We start from the raw sequence: 9,986 nt of genomic DNA, 5'->3' as shown, positions 1-9,986 counted from the left end.
CACTACTAATAATTTCTCTGATTAATTTTTAGATTATGAAGTTCTTGCTTGTTTTTCAAACATACTATGTCCAATCTATAGCTTAACATCTCTCGTTATTAATGTTCGTTAGACATGTGTCATTTATCCATTTCCTCATGTATTGTTCACGTGTCTTAAAATTACACATCATTATTATCCATGTAATTCACCCCCTACTTGTCAAAGTACCTATAAATAGTAGCCTTTGGTGGATTTTGAAAGACACATCGGATAGAGGTGTTTAAAAAACCCAATGACCCAAAAAAATCGATCAACTCAACCCAATCCATGCGGTTTGTTGGGTTCAAATAAATGAAAATTTGGGTTGGGTTGGTTCATAGGCTCACCTAATATAACCCAAACTAACCCGAGCCAACCTAAATTTATTATTAACTTTAAAAAATATATTTTTATTACTTATAACACAATTATTTATACATATATTGATTTTAATTTTATTTAATTCCAATATTTTTTGAATAATTTGTTTTTCAACAACTCTTAAAAGTAGCTTTTTTGTACTTTAGAAAGAAAATTTTCACTATATAAATTGAAATTGAGTTGTTAATCTTAATTCAATATATGAAAATAATTAAATTATATTTTTACATATTTACATTTTACTTCTTTTTAGAACAAAATTTTAAATAAATGACCCGATTAACCCGAACCAACTCAACCCAAATATTTCATGGTTGGGTTGGGTTGGGTTCATTTTTTAATAACCATTATTTGGGTTAAAAAATTTACAATCCGAACAATTGGGTTAGGTCTAAAAAATCTTTCAACCCAACCCAACCCAACCCAACCCAACCCATGAACACCCCTAACATCAGAGAAAATAGAGAAATTCATTTTTTGATATTTTATTTATTTATTGTTATTTATTTATTTTATGTATTCATATATTATATTATATTTATTTTAATATTTATTTATTTTATTATATATTATTATCATATTATATTTTCTTCATATATGTGTCTTATTGTGCGCCGTTGCGCTCCTCAAATTCACAATACATTATCAGTACGAGCTTCTATCGTTTTCCTCGCTAAATGTATGTCCTAAAAGTATGTCGGTTCGTCTCTCTTCGTTATAATTAATAAATTTAAAGTTATTTTGCATATCTAATATCTATTAAATTTCTAATATAAATATAATATTTTATGATAGTGTTGTCATGACAAATCTTATAAAATTAGAATTTGCCGCCCTTGATACTAAAGATAGTAATTATTTGTCATGAGTACTTGATGCTGAAATCCACCTGGATGCTATGAATCTTGGAGAGATTATTAAGGAAGAAAATACGACATCCACTCAGAACAAAGTAAAAGCTATGATCTTCCTTTGTTATCATCTCCACTAGGGATTGAAAATGAAATTTCTTACAATAAAAGATCCCGTATCTTGTGAAAAAATTTGAAAGAGAGGCATGATCATAAAAAAATAGTTATTCTTCCTGAAGCTCGTTATGAGTGGATGCACTTGAGGCTACAAGATTTCAAATCAACAAGTGATTACAAGTCCACATTATTTAAAATCAGTTCAAAACTGTTGTTGAACGAAGAGAAAATTACTGATGTTGATATGTTAGAGAAGATATTTTCTAACCTTCATGTCTCGAATATGCTCATACAATAACAATATTAAGAGAAAGGTTTTAAACAACATTCTAAACTAATTTCATATCTTCTCGTGACATAACAAGTTATTAATAAAAAATCATGAATCTCGACCAATCGGGACAACGTCATTCCTTGAAGTGAATGCTGTAAATTTTATGTTAGAGTTAGCAAACACATAGCGGAAGAAAAATGGATCATTAAGCATTATAATTCATTAATTTTGACTTTAAATTAAACATGCTCATAAACTAATAAGAGGGTTTCATGACATACCTTTGAAGAAACACTTGAATCTCAATTCCAACTGCAAATCTTCTCCAAATCAGCTTGTGAACCACTTCAAGACCTTCCCTACTATCTTCTTGGTGCCTTAGATTGAGTTGTGAGACTCAAAATAAGCTTGAATTGAGGGGAAAATGGAGAAGAGGTTATGGTTTATCAGCTGAAGACTCTTCTTCAACCTTTGAAGTTTTTTCAGCTTAATCCACTCAAATGCATGCCCAATTCCACTAAGATTCTTCAGTATTTATTACATGACTTTCATGCACAAAGAATTGTTGCATGAATTACAGCTCATGCTTGGTTTAATGACTGAAAAATATGGTGGAGTGTGCGTGAGCTAGTCGAATAGAAAGTGGAAAAATCCCACTTTTTGGGATTTTCCATTTTATATTCTTTTCATTTTTTGTAATTGATTTCTAATATCAATTTTAATTTTCAAAAATGAAATCTTTATTAATTTTACAAAATTAATTCAATAATTATTTTTCTAATAAAATTAATAATAAATAAATAATTAAATAATTTAATTAATTCAATACCACACTAATTCCACCATCATGAATCCCTACTCACAAATTTAATATTAAAATCATATTTAAATATTAATTGATTCTCCAATTTCGTTTAATTCCAAAGTTAACACGTAATCATATAATTACTAATTCTCTTAATTCGAATTTGAACATTTCAAATCAATTTATCACGCTACTCTAAGGCTATCCATTTTTGATCTAGTAGGGAGACCTCATGGACCTACAGATCATTGTGCTTTAACGATCCGAAATTAATTGGCTAAACTCTTTACACCAAATTAACCCTCATTCGTTAACTACTGGGTCACTCCACTAAAGCCCAGAGTTGCATTCCCTCACTGTACATATATTATGTCCACTCGATATAACCATGATTAGTAAGTTAACCCTCCACAGGTTGTTCGTAATAACGGCTGGGTCAAATGATTGTTTTACCCCCGAGATTACCTCTTGTTCCTTAAGTCCTACCGATCGTCTAATGAACAATTGGTTTGTGATCCGATCAACAAATTGAGTCTCTCTCGGGCCAATGAGAGGTTGTGGCCCCTTGTTCAAGACCCGAAGTCAGCACTTAAGGAAACAACCTCTCTACTATCTCTGAAAGCGGGTAGGAGTGAATTCCATCTTGCACCCTATATTCCCAGCTATCTACCCGGTCTTACCCCTAAAATGGAGGTTTATTGAGCCAACCCTCACCTATGCAAATCTAAGGATAATCCTGAATAAACAGGAGTTCATAGTTAGCTCAGGATTAAAGTCAAGTTACCTAGGTCATTGCTTTGAAATAGTTAATTTTAAAACGTTAACAATGTTATAAAGTAAGAGTAACTTATTTCGTGGTCCAATCTTGTGCAAACTTATTGCACAGGACACCCCCATTCCTCATGCCATGACATGTACGAATTAGGATGACTTCGTCTGTAGCACTTTACAACTCCTTGTAACAACTGCAGAGTGAGCCACATCCAATAGTGTTACTAGAATAAGACACCCAACCTTATTCTTATACTATAGATCATTTATACTATTTACTCTAACCTGATCCACTTTTATGTCTCCGCATAAAGTTCAAGTACTCATGTAATAGTCATGAATCTTTCAGTTTATTGGATTTATTTCTAAAACGAAATAAACAATTCATATATTCAATAACAACTTATTGAATTTTCAGAATAAGTTTTATTGCTTACAAACCATGAGATTTAGGACATAAAACCCAACATTTTAATAATAATCGTGGTTGAGGTCGTGGTCATGGTTGAGGTTATGACTGTAGCAGAGGAAAAAATAATTATTATTTTCGTGGTGGTTGTTCTAATCATTCAAATTTCAAAAGCTCCACAAAATAAAAGTTCAAAAAGTGTGACTGGACATTGGTCACGTACCTTTCGTACGTCAAAATACTTAGCTGATCTCTATCAAGCATCCTTGACGGAAAAAGAGAAAAATATGAAAGCAAATTTTGTACACCAAGATAATGACATATTTGACTCATCCCATATGAAAAATTTGTATGTAGCAGACTTCTTTGAATCTTCTGAAGATAACATCGATAGAATTGATGAAATATCAAGTGTTTCTTTTGACTTTGAAAATATCTAGACTTGAGTTTTTTTTTTTTTTTTTTTTTTAATTTTTTATTATTCATCTCCATATTTTTTTTCTCTTATTAGATGTTAACCTTTGTATATTCCAAATGTTGTTTTTCTTATTGTAATATTTTCTTTTAGTGAAGAAACGTGAATCATTTTCATATGTTGATTGACTAAAAAATGAGTAAAGAATATCTATATCTGGCTGACAGTGCAACTACACATATAATACTTACATGTAGAAAATATTTTCCAAATTGATAATGCTGGTAGTAAAAGTCAATACAATATTAGATTATGCAAACCTAATTGAATGGTTTAGAAAAGCAAATATTATTTTGCATAGAGGAACAAAATTTATAATTGACAATGCATTGTTCTCGAGTCAATCAAAGAGAAATCTACTTAGTTTTAAAGATATATGTTGTAGTGGTTATATATTGAGACTGATGGAAAGAATAATATTGAGTATATTTATATCATATCTACAATCTCACATAAAAAACATATACTGGAAAAGTTGCCTACTTTATCTTCTGGATTATATTATACTCATATACAAGTAATTGAAACAAATGCAACAATGAACCTGAAGTTCATGAATCCAAACATATTTACAATTTAGCACGATAGATTAGGTCATCCAAGGTCTATAATGATGAGAAGAATTATTGAGAATTCAAATGGACATCCATTTAAGAGCCAAAAGATTCTTCAATCTAATGAATTATCATGTGATGATTACTCTCAAGGCAAATTAATCATTATACTATCACCAGTCAAAGTGGGGGACTGAATCACCTACATTTTTAAAACGAATTCATGGTGATATATGTGAACCTATTAACCCACCAAGTGGATCATTTAGATATTTTACAGTATTAATAGACGCATCCAGTAGATGGTCACATGTGTGCTTATTATCAAGTCAAAATCTTACATTTGCAAGATTACTTGCTCAAATAATTAAGTTAAGAGGATAATTTTTTGATTATACAATTAAGACCATTCATCTTGATAATGCTATTGAATTATATCCCAAACTTTTGATAATTATTATATGTCAATTAGAATAAGTGTTGAACATCCTGTAGCTCATGTTCATACACAAAATTTTTTAGCAGAATCATCCATAAAATGTTTGTAGTTAATTGCTAGACTATTGCTTATGAGAGCTAAGCTTTCTACATCTATATGGAGACATGTTATTTTGCATGCAGCGTCACTTGTAAGCATTATTCCAGTATCTTATCATAAGTACTTTTCGTTACAATTAGCTTATGACGATGAGTCAATTTCCCATCTGAGATTTTTTTGATGTGTAGATATTTTCCAATTGCTCCACCACAACATACTAAGATGAGTCCTCAAAGGAGGTTAGAAATATATATTGGATATGATTCCTCATCAATTATCAAATATCTTGAACCTCTAACGGGTGATGTATTTACTGCATGATTTGCTGATTGTCATTTTAATGAGACAAATGTTCTAACATTAGGGGGAGGAATTAAGAAGTTGGAAAAGGAAATTACATGGAATACATCATTATTGTGTCATTTAGATCACAGTATAGACCAATATGAACTTGAAATTCAGAAATTAATTCATTTTCAAAATATAACAAATCAATTACTAGATGCATTTATAAATACAAAGAAAGTAACTAAGTCACATATACCAGCTGCAAATGTTCTATAGAAAATTAATATCCCAACACAACAAATTGATAGACCAATAGGTTCCAAAGCTAATAATTCTCGAAAAAGAAAAATAATTAATGTCATGAAGACTTGGTTGAATATGTAAATACCCATGAAGAAATTCATGACATGACTAATGAGGAAGGTGGAATACATGAAGATAATAATGAGATTTCAATAAACTATGTCATGACAGAAAAAAGATGAAACCAAACTCAGACAACATTTTTGCGTATAATGTTGCTCTTGATATTATATCTGAAAAATGAGGATTCTGAACCAAAATCTGTTGAAGAATTTCGACATAGAAAAGATTGGCTTTAGTGGAAAGAAGCAATCGAGACAAAATTAAACTCACTTTTAAAACGTTGGGTTTTTGGACCAGTAGTCTGAACATAAGAAGGTGTCAAACCTGTGGGATACAAATGGGTATTTGTGTGGAAAAGAAATGAAAAGAATGAGGTCAAAAGCTATAAAGCAAGACTAGTTGCACAAGGTTTTTCACAAAGATCTGATATTGATAATGAAAAGACGTATTCCTCGGTGGTTGAATATTTAATTGGTCTGACTATGTATGAAAGTTTGAATATGCATCTTATGGATGTACTCACTGCATATTGATATGGATATCTTGATAATGATATTTATATGAAAATCTCAAAAGGATTTAAGATATCTGAAACATATAAATCAAATTTCCGATAATGATATTCAATAAAGTTACAGAGATCGCTCTATGGATTGAAACATGCAGAACAAATGTGGTACAATTTCCTGAGTGGATATTTGTTGAAAGAAAGATATCAAAACAATCCAATATGTCCATGTGTTTTTATAAAGAAATCATAGTCAGGATTTGCTATTATAACTGTATGTTGACGACTTAAATATAACTGGGACTCCTGAAGAGCTTTCAAAGGCAATAGAATATTTTAAGAAAGAATTTGAGATGAAAGATCTCGAAAAAACAAATTTTTTCATTGGCACAAATTGAGCATTTAGTAGATGACATATTTGTTCATCAGTCAACTTATACAAGAAAATTTTTGAAAAGATTTTATATGAACAAAGCACATCCATTGAACATTTCAATGGAAGTTCGTATACTAGATGTGAAGAAAGATATACTTCGACCACGAGATGATAATGAAGAACTTCTTGGTCTAAAAGTACCATATCTTAGTACAATTGGTGCATTTATATATCTTACTAATAATACAAGACCAAATATTACATTTTCAGTAAATTAATTAGCAAATAATAGTTCTTTTCCAACAAAAAGACATTGGAACAGAATTAAGCATATACTCCTGAGTGGATATTTGTTGAAAGAAAGATATCAAAACAATCCAATATGTCCATGTTTTTTTATAAAGAAATCATAGTCATGATTTGCTATTATAACTGTATATATTGATGACTTAAATATAACTGGGACTCCTGAAGAGTTTTCAAAGGCAATAGAATGTCTTACAAAAGAATTTGAGATGAAAGATCTCAGAAAAATAAAATTTTGCATTGGTGCAAATTAGATGACATATTTGTTCATCAGTCAACTTATACAAGAAATTTTTTTAAAAGATTTTATATGAACAAAGCACATCCATTGAATATTTCAATGGAAGTTCGATCACTAGATGTGAAGAAAGATATACTTCAACCTCGAGATGATAATGAAGAACTTCTTGGTCTTAAAGTACCATATTTTAGTACAATTGGTGCACTTATATATCTTGATAATAATACAAGACCAAATATTACATTTTCAGTAAATTTATTAGCAAAATATAGTTCTTTTCCAACATAAAGACATTGGAACAGAATTAAGCATATACTCTGTTATCTTCGAGGAACGATCAACATGGGTTTGTTTTATTCAAATAAATGATATTTTGATCTAATTGGTTATGCAAATTCTAGATATTTATTTGATCCACACAAAGCTAGATATCAAACAGGTTATCTGTTCACATGTGGAAGTACTGCTATATCATGACAATTGGTGAAACAGACCATAACAACCACTTTCTCAAATCATGTTGAAATTCTTGTAATTCACGAGGCTAATCGAGAATGTGTATTGTTAAGATCAATGACTCAACACAAGTTGTGATTGGTTGGATTCGTGTGTGGTAGTATGATCGATATGCCAATCCCAGTGAAACACCAACCATGCCCCTTCCCTTTCTCCGATCATAAAGCCCCCTGATCCCTTTGCCTTGCTCCATTTTCCTTTGATGATTGAAAGTAGCAAGCCACTCCACTACTAGTTAGTACAGAGGTTCATGGACCATGTGGTTTGTCTTCTAGTAAAAATCTCCCAACGATAATATATGAAGACAACACAATGTACATATCCTAAATCAAAGGAGGATATATTAAAGAAGATAAAACAAAACATATTTCACCGAAGCTTTTCTACACTCGTGATCTTGAAGAAAATGACAACACCACTGTACAACAAATTTGTTCGAAAGATAACTTGACAAACTTATTTACAAAGGCATTACCTACCGCAACTTTTAAAAAATCGGTGCACAACATTAGAGTGTGGCGACTCAGAGATCTCAAGTGAAGTTTCTATGAGGGGAGTAAATATAATTTTTAAGATTATCATATTATATGAAATATATACTCTTTTTTCTTCACTATGATTTTTTTTCCATATATAATGGGCATCTGAGAGGAGTATTATAAATATGTTAAATTAGGTATAATATAGATCCCCATTATTAGTATCCATTGGCAATGTGTCACTTATCCATTACCCCATGTGTTGTCCATGTAAGATTGTATCAGCAATAATGGAAGCACAGGGATCATCTAAGCATCTAAATTCACTAATTTTAGCAAAATAAAAAGCATGCTTTTGTAGAAACAAGTGAGTTTCAAGACATATCTCTTATAGAACTTCTTCAAATCTCCTTCATTAGCTGCTATCTTCTCCAAATCTTGTTGTAGACCAACTCAAGATCTTCCCCACTTGGTGCTCTAGATTGAGTTGTAAGACTCAAAACAAGCTTGAATCAAGGGAAGAAGGAGAAATGCTCACTACAGAAAAATAGCTGAAGAACTTTTTCTTCAAATCGAATTTTCTCTCAAAATCTCTATAGATTGCATGCCCAATTTTCACTCCAATCTTTTCATTATATTGCAGATCAACATGTAAAGAAAAGAGTTACATGAGTTACAACTCATGCTAGGAGAAGACAAAGCCAAAGCAAATGCTTCATGTGTGAACAACTACAAAGATGGATAATGGAAAAACTCCTTTTTCCATTTAGTGTTTTGTTTGTGGCTTTTTTTTTTTTTTTTTTTTTTTTTTTTTTTTTTTTTTTTTTTCTCTTTTCAATTTTATCATAAAATAAAAATTTTGATTTAAAAAAATCTATTTTGATTTAAAAAAAGAAAAAAAATAATTAATTTCATAAATTAATTATTAAATAGAACTTAATTAATTCAATATCAAATATTAAATTAATTTTAACACATATCTATCTTTATATATTTAAATCGTATTTAAATATATATAAATTCTCCATTTCCGTTTAATACTCAAATTAAACATGTAATTATATCTCATATAATTATTAATTCCCTTAATTCTAATTTGAACGATTCAAATTAACTTATCACGCTATTCTAGAACTAGTCCGTTATGAGCTAGTAAGGGACCCCATGAATCTACAGATCATGGGCTCTAACAATCCGAGATTAATTGGCTAAAGTCATTAACCAAATTAATCTCCATTCGTTAACTAATGGGTTACTCCACTAGCCCATAGTTGCACTCCCCTCACTGTAAATATATTATGTCCACATGATTTAACCATAATCAACAAGTCGATCCTTCATAGGTTGTTCGTAATAACAGCTAGGTCTAATATCTGTTTTACCCCTGAGATTACGTCTTATTCCTCAAGTCCCTACTAATCCTCTAATGAACAACTGGTTTGTAATCCAATCACTAAACCAAATTCTCTCAGTCCAGTGAGAGGGTGATGAGAGGGTGAGACTCTTGTTCAAAACCTGGATTCAGTACTTGAGAGAACAATCTTTCTCCTATCCCTAAATCGGGTAGGCATGAACTCCATCTTGCACCCTATGTCTTCAGCTATCTATCCAGTCTTACCCTTGAGATAGGAGTCTTATTGAGCCAACCCTTAACTATGCAAATCTAAGGGCAATCCCGAATAAACAGGAGTTTATAGTTAGCTCAGGATT

At 30.8% G+C, this 9,986-nt stretch overlaps 1 long non-coding RNA gene across 1 annotated transcript; it reads right to left on the bottom strand.

Moving 5' to 3' along the window:
- Positions 1–1,557: 1,557 nt before the first annotated feature.
- On the bottom strand, positions 1,558–9,181 carry LOC150038289 (uncharacterized). Its single transcript, XR_016528589.1, has 2 exons — positions 1,926–9,181; positions 1,558–1,796 (listed from the first exon to the last, which is right to left on the bottom strand). It is a non-coding gene; the product is annotated as an uncharacterized LOC150038289 (long non-coding RNA).
- Positions 9,182–9,986: the final 805 nt, after the last annotated feature.

This window comes from Benincasa hispida, chromosome 1 (genome assembly GCF_027475165.1).
Source record: "Benincasa hispida cultivar pf3 chromosome 1, pf3_genome.v1.1, whole genome shotgun sequence".
Classification (NCBI taxonomy): domain Eukaryota; kingdom Viridiplantae; phylum Streptophyta; class Magnoliopsida; order Cucurbitales; family Cucurbitaceae; genus Benincasa; species Benincasa hispida.
The sequence above is the reverse complement of the archived record's forward strand: the minus strand, read 5'-3'. Positions and strand labels throughout refer to the sequence as shown.